General features: G+C 38.1%; 1 protein-coding gene across 3 annotated transcripts in view; it reads left to right on the plus strand.

The window, feature by feature from the left end:
• Window positions 1-128: 128 nt before the first annotated feature.
• LOC105487691 (Yip1 domain family member 7) overlaps window positions 129-14,924 on the plus strand; it is a 55,102-nt gene continuing 40,306 nt past the window's right edge. Inside the window, exon 1 of one of the 3 annotated variants that reach the window (XM_071093658.1) lies at window positions 129-267. The gene's annotated coding sequence lies outside the window, so the exon portion shown is untranslated. Of the gene's footprint in view, window positions 268-10,281; window positions 10,305-10,341; window positions 10,365-14,924 lie in introns of those variants that run through there. The other 2 variants (XM_071093660.1, XM_071093659.1) reach the window with 2 other exon arrangements.

Raw genomic sequence — 14,924 nt, forward strand, 5'->3', positions numbered from 1 at the left:
ATGGAGGCGTCAGGAGAGGGTACCGACAAGCAACAGCAACATAGCCCGTTTGTTTTCAAAGGTACCCCGGGTAGGGTCCGGTGGACAGGACTCAAACAGACCCTGTGAAGCGAAGACAATAAACCCCGGGTAGCGCTGCCCAAGTACCAGCTCCGGAAGCACCCCGAAGGCGCAGCGCGGCGCGGCGCGGCGCAGCTTGCTGACGCCTGCACGGCGCACGACGTCGTGACATCAGCGCGTCTTGGCGCCGGGCAGTGGAGTGGTCACGTGAGTGGGGGCTTTCAATTAACCCTAAAACGCAGTGTGCAGGCAGAGTATATATTAGCTTATATTGTCTGTTGAGTGCTGTGCCAATTCCTTTGCATTGTCTGTTTCTCACTACTGCCCTGTGTTGTGTGTTGTACTGTCAGTTCCCCCATACTACGTCAGGAAATCCGGACTGAGTGACTTGCCCAGGAGGTCGCAGTTGGGGAGCTGTCGAGCCTGGAGTGCCGCCCAGGCAGTCTGATTCCCCAACCGGGAGCGGAGGTCTTAGTCCAGGGATAAACGATGCTATTATTAGCACAACGTTGAGACTTAGCCTTCTACCTAGTGTCTAAATAATAATGGCACTTTTAAAATCTGAGGTCGAAATACATTCCCCATGTTGTCAGTGACTGAGCTAATCTTGAAGTGCATCTGAAAGGAAACGGGCCATAACATTGATTGTAATAGTGAAAGAAAAACTTTATCTGAATGACACAGTGTCCTTGATACCATGTCTATATCTCACCTAAATCTATCTTGGTGCCTCCACAGGTATTTGTCCCACACTTTAGAAAACCGCCGTATCTTATAAGGCTGATATTATAATATTTCCCAACCTACAAACGGAAAAGCATATTTATTAGAAAAATGCTGAGCTCCACTGTGTCAGGTTATATACCAGCTCTGGAAACTCAAACAAATTAAGCAAAATGTCTAAAATTACATCATAGATCAATGCAAAAATTATTTGAATCCAATTTTTTGGAAACTAAAGCTCATGTCTTGCAATATCTTTGACAGCGTAAGTTTATTATTCAACTTGAGAAGAAACAGGAGGTATCTTTTCTGGGCTTTGAAGGATAGGCAGTTTTTTGTTTTTACCCAAGGAGATAAATGGAACTTAAGCAGAGGAATAATCAACAGCATAACACATTTTTCTCAGTTCCCAGTACTATTCTACATACTTTGTATCAATTCTTTTGATCTTCACAGAGCCCTCTATTGCTGGCCCTTTTAATATCTGTTTTATAGATTTTCAAGAAAAATGTGGCCCACGCTTTTTAAATAACTGCCTAGAGTCACAGTTAGTGATGAACCGGGGCTGTGAGTCCACACAGTCTGTCTCTAGAGCCTGCACCCTTAACCACTCCATTAAACTTGGCTCAGCTGAGCAAGGATACAAATGAGGAAAAACACACAATATATTGAGTTAATAGTCAGTAGAGAACACGGCCAACATTCAGGACAGTGGCATTTTATTTGAAGCAAGGATTTCTGAAGAGTTCAAATAATTTACAAACTCATAAATCAAGACTCAGTTTCTCTGTAAGAATAAATATGTAATATGGAGATTGCACTCCTATATAGTACATTAATCCACAACTATTGTATGGTTTCTATATTTGTAAATATACTGAAGGGAATATGAGTTTGCTAGGGCTTCCATGACAAAATACCACAGATTGACTTGGTGGTTTAAACAATAGACATTTATTTTCTCACAATTCTGGAGGCTTAAGAGTTTGAGATCAATATATCAGCACAGCTGGTTTCTTCTGAGACCTCTCTGTTTGGCTTGTAGATCAGTACCTTCTGTTTTCTTACAGGGTCTTCCCTCTATACATGTCTGTTTCCTAATTTTCTTACCAGAAATAAGTGAAAGAAAAACTTTATCTGAATGACACAGTGTCCTTGATACCATGTCTATATCTCACCTAAATCTGTCTTGGTGCCTCCACAGGTATTTGTCCCACACTTTAGAAAACCGCAGTGTCTTATAAGGCTGACATTTCTGATATTTTTCTTATCAGAAAATTATATGCTTTCTTTAGAGCATAATCACACAATATTTAAAAAGGTTCTCTAGTATTGCTGTTAGGCTGCTAAAATAGTGCCACCGTGTGTCTGCAGTATAAAATACATCTTTCAGTTCATTTTTGAGTCATCTTTGATTTGGGCCGATCCTAATAATTTTAAATTAATTTTCTCATTAAAGACCCTATCTTTAAATACAGTCACATTCTGAGATACTGGGGGTTTGAACATCAACATATGAACATGGACGTGTTGACACAATTCAGCCTAAAACAAAGGAGTAATAAAAACAATCTATAAATAACTATCACCTCTAAATTCTTTTTCAAAGTTAATGATATTGTGGAGCATTTTTAGCACTAACAATACCATTAATAAATGATTAAAGTAGTATCACATTAGCCATTTAAAGCACTTGCACAGTTTTAGCGCATAATCACACAATATTAACAAAGGTTCTCTAGTATTGCTGTTAGGCTGCTAAAATGGTGCCACCGTGTGTCTGCAGTATAAAATACATCTTTCAGTTCATTTTTGAAGCCCATTTTTAAATTATTCTGAGTTTTTTAGACTTTTATATTTTTTCAAATTTTGAACATAAAAATTGGATCTTTACCAATATTTTCATATCACACAGTAGAAAGTGTATGGGGTAGAGGAGGAATCACAGAAAGAAGAGTTTGTATCACTTTGTGAAGGGCTTTGAATGGGGACTTACTAGTTAGTATTTCACCATTAATCTATGCAGAAACCATTGTAAGGAAGGAAGTAACAGTTTTTTGCTCTAGGGGGCTTTCTCTAACAATGGTGTATAAAATGGATTGAAAAGAAGTCAAGTAAGGTCATGAGAATCAAAAGGAAAAGAGAGTATTTTATTTTAATAATCTAGGTAAGATACCGTACAGTCCTGGGTGAATCAGTGGCAGAAAATGAAGAGATGATTAGTAGGCATTTTGGAGACAAAATTAACAAGATTAATTTGATGTAGAGAGAGGGATAAGTCCAGGATAACTCCAAATTTCATCTTAAGAATGCAACCTTGAGCTGTTAGAAACTATATTAGTGTTTATTCAAGTCTTTTGGTATGTGTGTAGGGGTAGGAGAGGGGAGGATGTGGATGAAATCAGTTGTGCTGAGAGTCTGTAGTTTTTATAGGCCAAAGTGGAGGCTTTGCCAGTAAAAGGGATCAGAGGAACCTGGCTATAGTTTAGTCAGGAAGAGTATTTTATCAATCTTCCTATTTCTCTTATATACTCAATTTTTTTTTAATTAACCTACCTTTTATATGTAAATGAATTTTAAAATAGAAAACTGTATATGATTAATATAAATCAAAACAGCATAATGACCCGTTAAAAACTAACAGTATCAACATAATGAATAAAAAATGTGATTCATTTAGACTTTGATTTCTTTTGATTTAAAAGGGAGATTAGTCAGCATTAGGGAAGAATTTTAAAAATTAGCTCCAAAATAAGGTGTTGGCTGGAACAAACAGATGCTTTTGGCATCTTTGAGCTTTCCCAGACTGAAACTTAAAGAGACTGGGGTCGTCATCTGTTTTTGGAGAACATTGACTAATACAGATGCTTAGAGGTAATTTTTGAAAAATGTAAGAACAAATGGATATAGGCTATTCTGTTTCCTCAAGGCATGTTTCACAAAAGGGTACCCTCAAGTGTATTGAGTTATTCTCTCTTCTTTTCTCAACAACTTTATTTCCTACCCTCTGACTTCAAAAAGTTATCTAGTACCACAGTTTAAAAAAAAATTGTTTACAGATGGTTTTCAGAACTCTAGACCTGAATCATTTTCCCTAAACTCCACTTATAACTACCTATGAGATATTGAATATTAAAAACCTTCTAACAGCAATGTTATTCTCCAATCTATCTGAGCTAGAAATATTGGATACAATGGCTTCTCACATTATTTTTCAAGGTGCTTCACACACTGTCTAACATGCTAGGTATATATATGGCTATACACACACACACACACACATAAAATATATATATATATATTTATAGCCATGCATGGCATGCACTTGCATATGGAGACAGAGAAAGAGATCATATTTAAAATTTTAAATAGTTGACTCACACGATTGTGGAAGCTAGCAAGTAAGAAATTTGTAGACCAGGATGGCAGCCTAGAAATTCAGATAAGAGTTGATATTGCTCTCTTGAGTCCAAAATCTGTGGGAAATTCAAAATCTGCAGGAAAACTCAGGCAGGATTCCTTCTTCAGTTTATCTTTTACCTCTCGTATTTCACTGTAAACAACAAGGAGAAACCAGGCTGCACCTTCAATACTTTGTTTAAAATTCTCCTCAGCTGAATATAAAAAGTTCATCATGGATAAGTTCTTTCCACTCTACAGAACACAATTCAACCAAATTCTCTGTCGGCTTTTCTTCAGTTTCCATTAACATGGATCACCTATTCTCCAGTTTCCAATAAAATGATCCTCATTTTTGTCTCATACCCCACCATCTTTAACATTCATATTTCTAGTGACATTGTTTGTGGTGATGTGTGATCTAAGATGATAGAAGCTTTCTCTCCAGCTTTCCTCTTTATGAACTCTCCACAGACTCTCCTTTAACATCCATAGTTTTTACCAACAATCCCTTCAAGACAATCTAGTTTTTTTCTGCCATTTACCTCAAAACTCAGTCTTTGTGCATTTCTTAAGTTCAAAACAACCTATACTTTTTTAGGTATTTCTTGCTGAAGCAGCCCACTCCCTTTTGCCACCTGTATTCGTTCTCTAGGGCTTCCGGAAACTGAGTGGCTTAAACAACGGAAATCATTATCTTACAGTTCTGGAGGCTAGAAGTTCAATTGGCAAAGTTGATTTTTACTGGGAACCAGGATGGAGAATCTGTTCTATTCCCCCCTACTAGCTTCTGCTTGATTCCTGGCAGTCTATGGCATTTCTTGGCTTGTAGCTGCATCACACCAATCTCTGCCATATGGTGTTCTCCCTGTGTCTCTTAACGTAGTCTTCTGTCTGTGCATGTCTCTCTCTGTGTTTGGAATTTCCCTTTTTATAAAATGCCAGTAATATTAAATGAGGGCCAACCTAATGACCTCATTTTAATATGGTTATCTCTGTAAAGACCCCATTTTCATATAAGGTCACATTCTGAGGTACTGGGCATTAAGACTTCAACATATCTTTCTGGTGGGGACAGAGTTTAACCACAACGACATCTAAGGGCTGACCTCCAGGCAGGCCCAGAGGTAGCCTTCTGTCTAAATCTTGATCCTGCTTAAGAATCTGGATGAACCTCCTCTTTCAGAGCCTCAAAAATGAATCAGACTGAGACTGTTATATCATAATTTATGGTAATTTGTTAAAATTACGTTAAAATTAGCCTTAAGTTCAAAGACTCTTTTAATGATAATAACTTTTAAAGTATTTATGTTCAAGCAGAAACATTACAAACCCAAATACTCTGAATAGATACTTATGTGGTAGTTCTAAAATGGCCATAGCAGTATTTCTTGTCTGAATACTTTCCCCAGAAACTCCATTGTTTTAGTTTTCTATTGCTATAGAACTATTTACCACAAATGTAGCACCTCAAGCAATACAGATTCATTAGTTCACAGTTATATAGGGCATAAGTACAGCATGGTTCAGCTTAGTATTTCACAAGGCTGAAATCCGGGATCTAGTCAGCCCGGACTTTTACGTGGAACCTCTAGGGCAATATCTACTTCTGAGTTCATTCAGGCTGCTGGCAGAATTCAATTCCATGTAGCACTGAGATACACATTTCCTAGTTGGCTGTCATCAGGGGGCAGCTCTCATCTCCTAGCGGCTACTCACATTCTTTGGCATGTGGCCCTCTCCGTCTTAAAGCTAGCCATGGTACATCAAATCCCCACTGAGCTTCAAATATCTCACTTCTTGTTCTGCCGCCAGCCACCAGCCAGAGAAAATTTTCTGTTTTAAAAAGATTCATGTGATTAGATTAAGGCACTCAGATTATCTCCCTATTTTAAAGTCAACTAACAAGTGACCTTAATTATATGCCTTTTGCTAAGGTGACACCCAGCAACAACCACCAGACATATGGACTCAGCAAGCCTTCGCATGATTCCAGCATTTAGTTTCTGAGTTAACACAGATTTTGCCAAGGAGAGCAGGGAAGAGCTCTCCCCATCAGCGCAGCCCAAATTGCAGATTTCTGAAAAAGATAAATGTCTGCTTACTTAAATTCAGTAAATTTTGATGTGTGTGTTGTGTGTGTGTGTGTGTGTGTGTGTGTGTGTGTAGCAATGGCTATCTGTAACAACTTACATACATATATTTATTTTATTCTGAGAAATCTGCATTCATTGATAAGTATATTAGCCCATTTTCATACTGCTATAAAGAACTGCTGAGATTGGGTAATTTATAAAGGAAAGAAATTTAATTGACTCACAGTTCAGCATGGCTGGGAAGACCTCAGACAACTTACAGTCATGGAAGAAGGCAAAGGGAAAAGCAAAGCACCTTCTTCACAAGGCGTCAGGAAGGAGAAGTACTGAGTGAAAGAGTGAAAGGGAAAGAGCCCCTTATAAAACCGTAAGATCTCGTGAGAACTCACTCACTATCACGAGAATGGCACAGGGGAAACCGCCTCCATGATTCAGTCACTTCCACCTGGTCTCTCTCTTTACACATGGGGATTATGAGAATTACACCTCAAGATGAGATTTGACTGGGGACACAGAGCCAACCCATATCATTTATTAATCACTCAACAAATATTAGCTGGATGTTTACTACATGTAAGACACTGTATTAAGCCATGGGCATGCAAAAATGAAATAAGTGTGGTTGTAGTACTGATAAAATTTACGATCAATTTAAAAAGCCATTTTATAAAAGATAATAATGTTACAATGTTATAATTGCTTTGATATAATTTTCAATAAAATATTGTAAAGGAATGGAGAAGAGGCCTCTTCTACAGCCGGAGAGTGGTGGTATCAGGAAAGTCTTTCCATGGCAGGTGACAATAATACTTAGTTATACACATTAATAATGAACTTGCTATGTGTCGGGTACTCTTCTATACACTTTGTAAATATCTCAATTAATCTTCAAAGCAACCTTATAAATAGGTATTATTGCCCCTGTTTTACAGATAGGGCAGTTGAGCTTGGGCCAGTTGAATAACTTGACTGAGTTCATACAGATCATATGTAGTGAGGGGGCATTCAAACACCACTCTGGCAGATTTGAAAACTATTCCCTTGACCACAGAGTTATGCCCCTAACTTGGGGGCTAAAGGATAAGTCAAATTCAACCAGGCTGAGATGAAAGTGAGGTGTGAGGTTCCAGATGGAAGATCCTACGTGAACAGAGGCATGATATATGCCTCTATATGTTGCAGGAATTTAGAGTTTGGCAAGAGGTGAAGTTGAAAAAGAAATTAGGAACCAGACCAGGGAAGGAGGAGCTTGGATTTTATGTTGCTGGTAATTGTAGCCCCTGCAAGGTTAGAAAGATTTTACACAGGGGAGTGGCGTGGCAATTTTGTGTCTCATGTAGGTCATTTTGACAGCTGCGTGGAGGCAGGGAATAAATTAGTTTCAAGATATAAATGATGTCAGCCTACATGGGGACAATGTTACTGTGTCTGGAGAAGAAATGTGTTTGACTGGATGGTAAATTTATCCTGCCTTAATATAGAATATGAAAGAAGCAATTGCCTATTACAAATCCAGAGTAAAGAAAATGTTTGCATTTCACACTTGAAATGTATCAACTGATTATTGGTTTCCATTATGCCTCCATTATCATCTATTGGTTAAAAAATTAAGCATGGCAGGGAGAGGGAATATTTTGTTTAGTTTTACACTGTAGAGACTTGTGTCATTCTTGTCAAATGAAGACCAATTCAGCTACTTTCTAAGCTTGTTGTTATATTATTCTAAAACAAAAATCTCAAAAGCAAAGTTTATTGTTCTCCAAGTCTTCAGTGAATCTTATTGATTCAGGAAGTTAGTAATAACTGAAAATGACTTGTCTCTGGCATCCTTCCTTTTGCTCTTTAGGGTGTACAGAAACTTGTTTGATGCCTTAGCTCAAAGTCTTTGCTACTCATGCACCAAAGTATATACACAGAAAAGGCTTGGCTATTTTTTCACCAGTCCAGTAACTTTCACAAATCCCAAGGCAATCCCCTGGCAATGGTCGTGGCCTTTGTACTGTCCTATATTTGGGAACACACATATTCACACATACGTCTTTCAAAGGTATGTCTTCTTCAGAAACCTATGTCGTGGAGCAATGGTATTTTGTTTAGGAGCACATTATTAAGAGTTTTGATAGGTTTCACTATTAAAAATAAAATATAGTATTAATGTGTGATTTTTATCCCCATAAAATACTAGGAAGGATAAAATTAGAAGTGTTTAAATTGGAAAATATCCCGACCCAACATACACAACAATAGCTAAATAAAAGGCATCAATTAAAGGCACTTTGGAGTTTGGGGAGTTTGGAGCAGTGACTCATGAGGCCTGTAATCCTGGTGATTTGGAAGGCAGAGGCAAGAGGATCACTGGAGACCAGGAGTTCAGAGCTACAGGGAGCTATGATTGTGGCACTACACTCTAGCCTAGGCAATGGAGTGAGACACTCTTATCTCTTGGGGGAGTAAGATGCTTTGGTTGTTAACTATGTTTTTACAGGAAGGTGTATTGTAAACTTTAAGTTACAATTATACAGCTTAACCTGGTCTAAATAAGAAGTTCTGTTGGCTTTTATCACTGCCAAGTCTCTTTAAGCCTTGGATTTATCAGAACCACAGGTCTGTTTCTCTGATAGTCCATTGGTTCTACCTTCCTCCATAATTTGGTTTATTCTTGTCTTACATCCTTAAAAAATGAGTCAGAAGCTATTGAAACACTGTTTTTTCTTATTCAGATACAGGGAGAGAGCACCAGTTTTCACAATTAGTGAAATAATCTTTTTTTGAGGTGTTGATCTGGATCTACTAGTAGCACTATGGAAAAAATTCTGATCTGAGCCCCACAACTCTTATACAATGTCAGCAGGGTGTTCCCCAAAAGGAAAACTGGGTGCTGACAGGAAATGAGAAGGTGGATTGGATATTGAGTAGCCATATATGTCCATCACAAGGATTAAAGGATTCTTAAGCAACCCAGAAGAGTACATTTCTAAGTGCACAATGCCAAGGAAAATAGATCTTTATTCCTTAAGGAAATTAATTTTCCTGTGACTTTGTCTTTTTAAAATATTACTTTAGCATCTATTTCTTACCTGTGTTATTTTTTGCTTCTCTGACATTTTGCATTCTTATATGAGTCATTTTTTGCATAGTACTGATCAATTTTTTCTCTAATAATTCCTCCTATTTTGTCACTAGTTTTAGATTTATTAAGCACCTCACAGTAGTATCCATTCATTTGAAAGTGAATTATCTTAGAAAAACATCATTTCCTTTTGTGCTTGTTTCTCTGTGGCAGTTGTGGAATTTAATATTTATTTATGCTCACAAGGAAGGCAATTGTCACATGTTAAATAAAGAATATGAGAAATAAACACTTTTAATCTTGCACTAGGAATATGAAAAAAAGAGAACTTTTTTTTAGGCCTAAAAGGATTTATTCAAAAGAATCCCTACAGAATCCAGTAGATTGGAGTTTGCAATAAAATGTCTTAGCAGAAATTTTTGGCACATTTAGGCAATATATCAGGCAGCTTTGCAACACAGATAATGTCTCCCCATCAGAAGCTTCTGCTGTGGCCATGTTAAAAATATAAATATTTTTAGGTACACTTACAGTATTTGAAATATTTCAGCAGGTATGGGGGTGTCCTTATATACCATATAGTCCAAAAATATAATTTTATGCTTAGAAAACTGACATGCAGAGAAATTAAGTAAATTGCCGTAGGTCACAGAGCGGGAAGAAGAGAACTTATGTTGTAACAGAAATACATTGCTAGCCTACAAGTTTACAGGAAGCTATTATTAGGGAAATCTCTGTGACAAAACTTGATAGCTCTCTTAGGGGAAAAATTTGATGATGTTTTCCCCTTGGAAAAAGATGAACTGGAGGCCCTCTGGTACCAGGTTAAGTTTTGTTCTATGAATGTAATGTCTCCCATTTTCCTTCTTTGTCATAATAGATGATTTAGGAAGAAATAGCATGAGCATAATACATCAAGAGAAGATGTAAGAATGGCTACAGGTTTATCTTGTAAGGTAAATTATCCGGTTTTCTTAGAAAATGAAAATTGCACCGTATTAACGACATATGTGAGGGTAAGTTCTTATATGTTTAATTAGTATTTTAAAAGATTTTGATGTGAAGACATATTTAAGTTTGTCAGTTTTACTGACAAGTTATTGTATTAGTTATCTACTACTACAGAACAGCACACATTTTTTATCTTATAGTTTCTTTGGGTCAGGAAACTGGGCATAGCTGAACTGGGTTCTCTGCTATGCAACCTATCACAAGGCTGCAATTGAGATATCATACAAAGATCAGCAGTCTCATATGAAGACACAACTGAGAAAGGATCCTTTTCCATGTTCATTCAGTGATTTGGGGCTGTATTCAGATCTTGTGGTCTGATGGACTGAGGACCTCTTTTTCTACTCATCCATGAGAAATGGGACGGGGAGAAAGTGAGGCTTCCCTGATTTCCATGCCACCTGGTTCTCACCCATACTTTAACTTGCTTCATCAAAGTGTGCAAGCCAAAAAGGCAATAGAGTCTGCTAGCAATATAGAAGTCATAATATTTTTCACTTAATCACAGAAATGACATTCCATTATCTTTTCCGTATTTTATTGGTTAGAATCAAGTAATCAAGACTACGCTCAAGGGGAGGAGATAACACAAGAGCATGAATATCAGGATGCTGGGATTATTGGTGACCATATCAGACGCTGCCTATCACAGTTAGAAAACAACCTTTCCAATAAAGACAGTCAGTAAAACTATTAATATTATTCTATGAAAACCACAGTGCGATATCCACAGCCTAAAAACATGCTCAGCAATAGATTTTTATATAGAAACATTGATGCAATAGAAAGAAAAAAATATTTTAAAGTAGTTTTGCTATATTTAAAGCTATATAACATACTTAGGTAATAAAACAATGCCAGAGGCCGGGCGCGGTGGCTCAAGCCTGTAATCCCAGCACTTTGGGAGGCCGAGACGGGCGGATCACAAGGTCAGGAGATCGAGACCATCCTGGCTAACACGGTGAAACCCCGTCTCTACTAAAAAATACAAAAACTAGCTGGGCGAGGTGGCGGACGCCTGTAGTCCCAGCTACTCGGGAGGCTGAGGCAGGAGAATGGCGTGAACCCGGGAGGTGGAGCTTGCAGTAAGCTGAGATCCGGCCGCTGCACTCCAGTCTGGGCGACAAAGCGAAACTCTGTCTCAACAAAAAAAAAAAAAAAAAAAAAAAAAAAAAAAACAATGCCAGAAACTATTTATAATCCAAAACTTCTGATTTTCCCAGCCAAAAACAATCAAACATATGTAATAATAAAATTTGAAATACATCTTTTTAATATAAATATTTGCCTTTAATATATAGTAAGCAATTTAATTTATCAGTTTTATTAATTGCTATGATTTATCACTGTTTTTAGTTCCACAATATGTATATGTGTGTGTGTGTATACACACACAATTAAAACAAGCTCATGTAAGTCATAAAGATCATTACATTATTTGATACATTTTACATCATTTGATAAATATATTTAAAATAGTCCTGAAAATCAATTCTGCCACATGAATTTGAGAGTACATGTCTTATTAGTCTCATTTTTCGAATGTCTGCTGTGAACATAATACTGTATATTTCATTTATCATTTAATCAATTTATTCATTAATCAGAAGAGAAATAGATTTATATGTATATCTTATTTTTAATAAACTGCTAGTTGTAAATGACTATGAAAAGAGAAAATATATTGATGGGGTTTTGCTATGTTATATGATATTTTCAAGTATATTACACTGATAAAATATTAAGAAAGCCTCTTACACAGAGATTTTATTATAAATAGATACACATTAATTTTGTTAAGGTAACAAAAAAGTGAGGTTAAAAAAAGTCTCGTTTGAGCATTCATTAATTCAGCAAACCTTTATTGAACATTTATTGCATCTCAGGAACTGTGCTAGATGCTATGAAGAATATATGAATGCAGTTAAACTCTCAAGTGAATCACCAGAATAGAGTATAAGCCTTGTATATAATTATAGTAGATGGTAAGTGATGGCAACAATGAGATATCTAAAAGAAAGATTTTCAACTTAAAGCAGTGATTGCCTATGATATAATTGGACTATATGATATGCTGTGTTTCACCCCAACTAGTTCTAACCAGCTGAAGCTTTTAAGCAATCATGAACATTGAACATTCACAAACCATGGCTGATAAATGAATGTAAACTTTGAGTGACTCCAGGATATTGGACCATTACTGAACACAATTGAAGACTCTTTTTTTTTAATTTCAAAAACTTTTAATTGCTCAAAACAGCACAAAACGACATCGCACTATGGTAATATTGAGTCACAGGGGTTAATCTATAATAGTGAACGTTGTACTCTTCTCAGAAACGAGAAATCAAAGGGCGCGCGGGAGAGGAGATGGGGTAAAACAACAGGACCAGGTGAGTGGGCATCAAGGTGAATAAACGTGACATTTTCCACAGTGAAATATACTATAGTACAACAAATCAGAGGCCCTGGATGACACAGCCCGCTGCATCTCCAGGCAGAGTTTAGGCGCTGAAAAGATTGGCTGCTCGGTTCAAATCCTTCTGACTTGCTCGCAAGCCTTGCTCCTTGCCGAAAGCTCGGGTGTGGGGCAGAAAGCTCCAAGCAGGTTCCCCCAACCCCGGAGCCTGGCCTGGCCTGGCCTGGGTTACATGCTGCACATTCACGCGGCAGGTGCTGCTGCTGGTGGCCTGCTCCATTGCCCTAGCCTCACTTGTGGGTGACATTACACAGTCGCCCTCCTGGGCTGCCTCCAAGGACAGGTTCTCCTCCATTCTCCACTCTTTCCATGACAATTTGTGGGAGGCGGCACAGTGGCTGTGCAGAAAGCAGCAGCCCTGTGTGGGAGGCCGAGCTGTGGTGTTGAAGGAGGGGACGTAGGGACAGCTGTGAACCCAGGACAAGGAGTCCTCAGCCCACCCTCAAATCTCCCTCAGACTGTACCCTATAGGTGCAGAGTGATCGCCCATGAGGAATGAGCTGTCCTTCTAGCGGCCTGAGGATAGGCAAAGGGGCAGAGGACAGGGGCAAGCAAAAGGAAGTTGGCCTGGGAGGCAAACAGCAGGCCTCACATGGCAGATTCCACACCTCTCCTGCCATGACTGGCCCCAGCTTTTCCTCCAGAAAGATTCCTGCCAAGAATTAGCTAAGGAGAAACACACACACACACACACACACACACACACACACACACACACACACAGAAAAAAAGATTATACTCTGTACACAGGTAACAACAAAAAAGAGACAAAACCTCACATGCTAAAATTACAATGAAAGTGTGAACTTCACTCTTTCTTAACAGGTGAACGATGGGGCTTGTTTTAACTAACCTTGGGCAGACTTACGGACTGGCAGTCCTATCCAGAAAGCAAACATCAAGTATTCATTAGCATAACCATCACAAACTCTCACCACATCCCTATTGCAGAGTGCTGCCTAAAGTTTTTCCCTCAGAAAACTACTCCTTGAATTTCTTCTCTGGTGTGTGTTCTCTTGCCTGGCAAATCAATAAACTCTGTGCTCACTTTGATGATCACAATAGTGGTTCTGGTTTTTCCTTTATTATTAGATGCCAAAACACCCATCTGAACTTTAGCAATTACAGCAACTACATTAATCACTTAAAACCTAAAATCTTTAGGAGATGAGTTCAAGAATATCCAAAACCACTTCAAGAAAAAAGAATAACGTATAGTAGTTCCCTCTTACACGTGGTTTCTCTTTCCAAGTGTTGTAGTCCATTTGTGTCGCTATGAAGGAATTGCTGAGGTTGGGTAATTTATAAAGAAAATTGTTTTATTTGGCTCATGGTTCTGCATGATCTGCAAGTAGCACAGCACCAGCATGTATGTCAGATGAGAGTTTCAGGCTGCTTTTGTTCATGGCAGAAGGCAAAGGGGAACTGGTGTGTGTAGATCATATAGCGAGAGAGGAAGCAAGAGAGAGTGGGGAGGAAGGTGCCAGGCTCTTTTTCACAATCAGTTCTCACAGGAATTAATAGATTAAGAACTTATTACTGTAAGGATAGCACTAAGCAGTTCATGAGAGATCCACCCCAGAACCCAAACACTTCTCAGTAGGCCCCACCTCCAACATTGCGATCACATTTCAAATGAGGTTTGAGGGAACAAATATCCAAACCATAGCAAGCATACAGTTTCAGTTACCTGTGGTCAACTGTGTTCCAAAGGCATTAAATGGAAAATTACAGAAATAAACAATTCATAAGTTGTAAGTTGAGTGTCATTCTGAGTAGCATGATGAAGTCTTGCCCTGTCTTGTTCTGTCCTCCTTCTGCTTCACTCTGCCCAGGACATGAATCATCCTTTTGTCCAAAGTATCCACACCATGTATGCTCTTTGCCCATTAGTCACTTAAGCAGCCTTCTTGGTTATCAAATCAACTAAAAGAAGGGTGATTACAGTACAATAAGATATTTTGAGGGAAAGAGAGAGAGACCACATTTACATAACTGCTATTACAGCATATTGTTATAATTATTCTGTTTTACTATTAGTCTCTTACTGTACCTAATTTTTTTTTCTGTACAATTTTTATTTTAG

The sequence above is a fragment of the Macaca nemestrina genome, chromosome 3, assembly GCF_043159975.1.
Source record: "Macaca nemestrina isolate mMacNem1 chromosome 3, mMacNem.hap1, whole genome shotgun sequence".
NCBI lineage: Eukaryota > Metazoa > Chordata > Mammalia > Primates > Cercopithecidae > Macaca > Macaca nemestrina.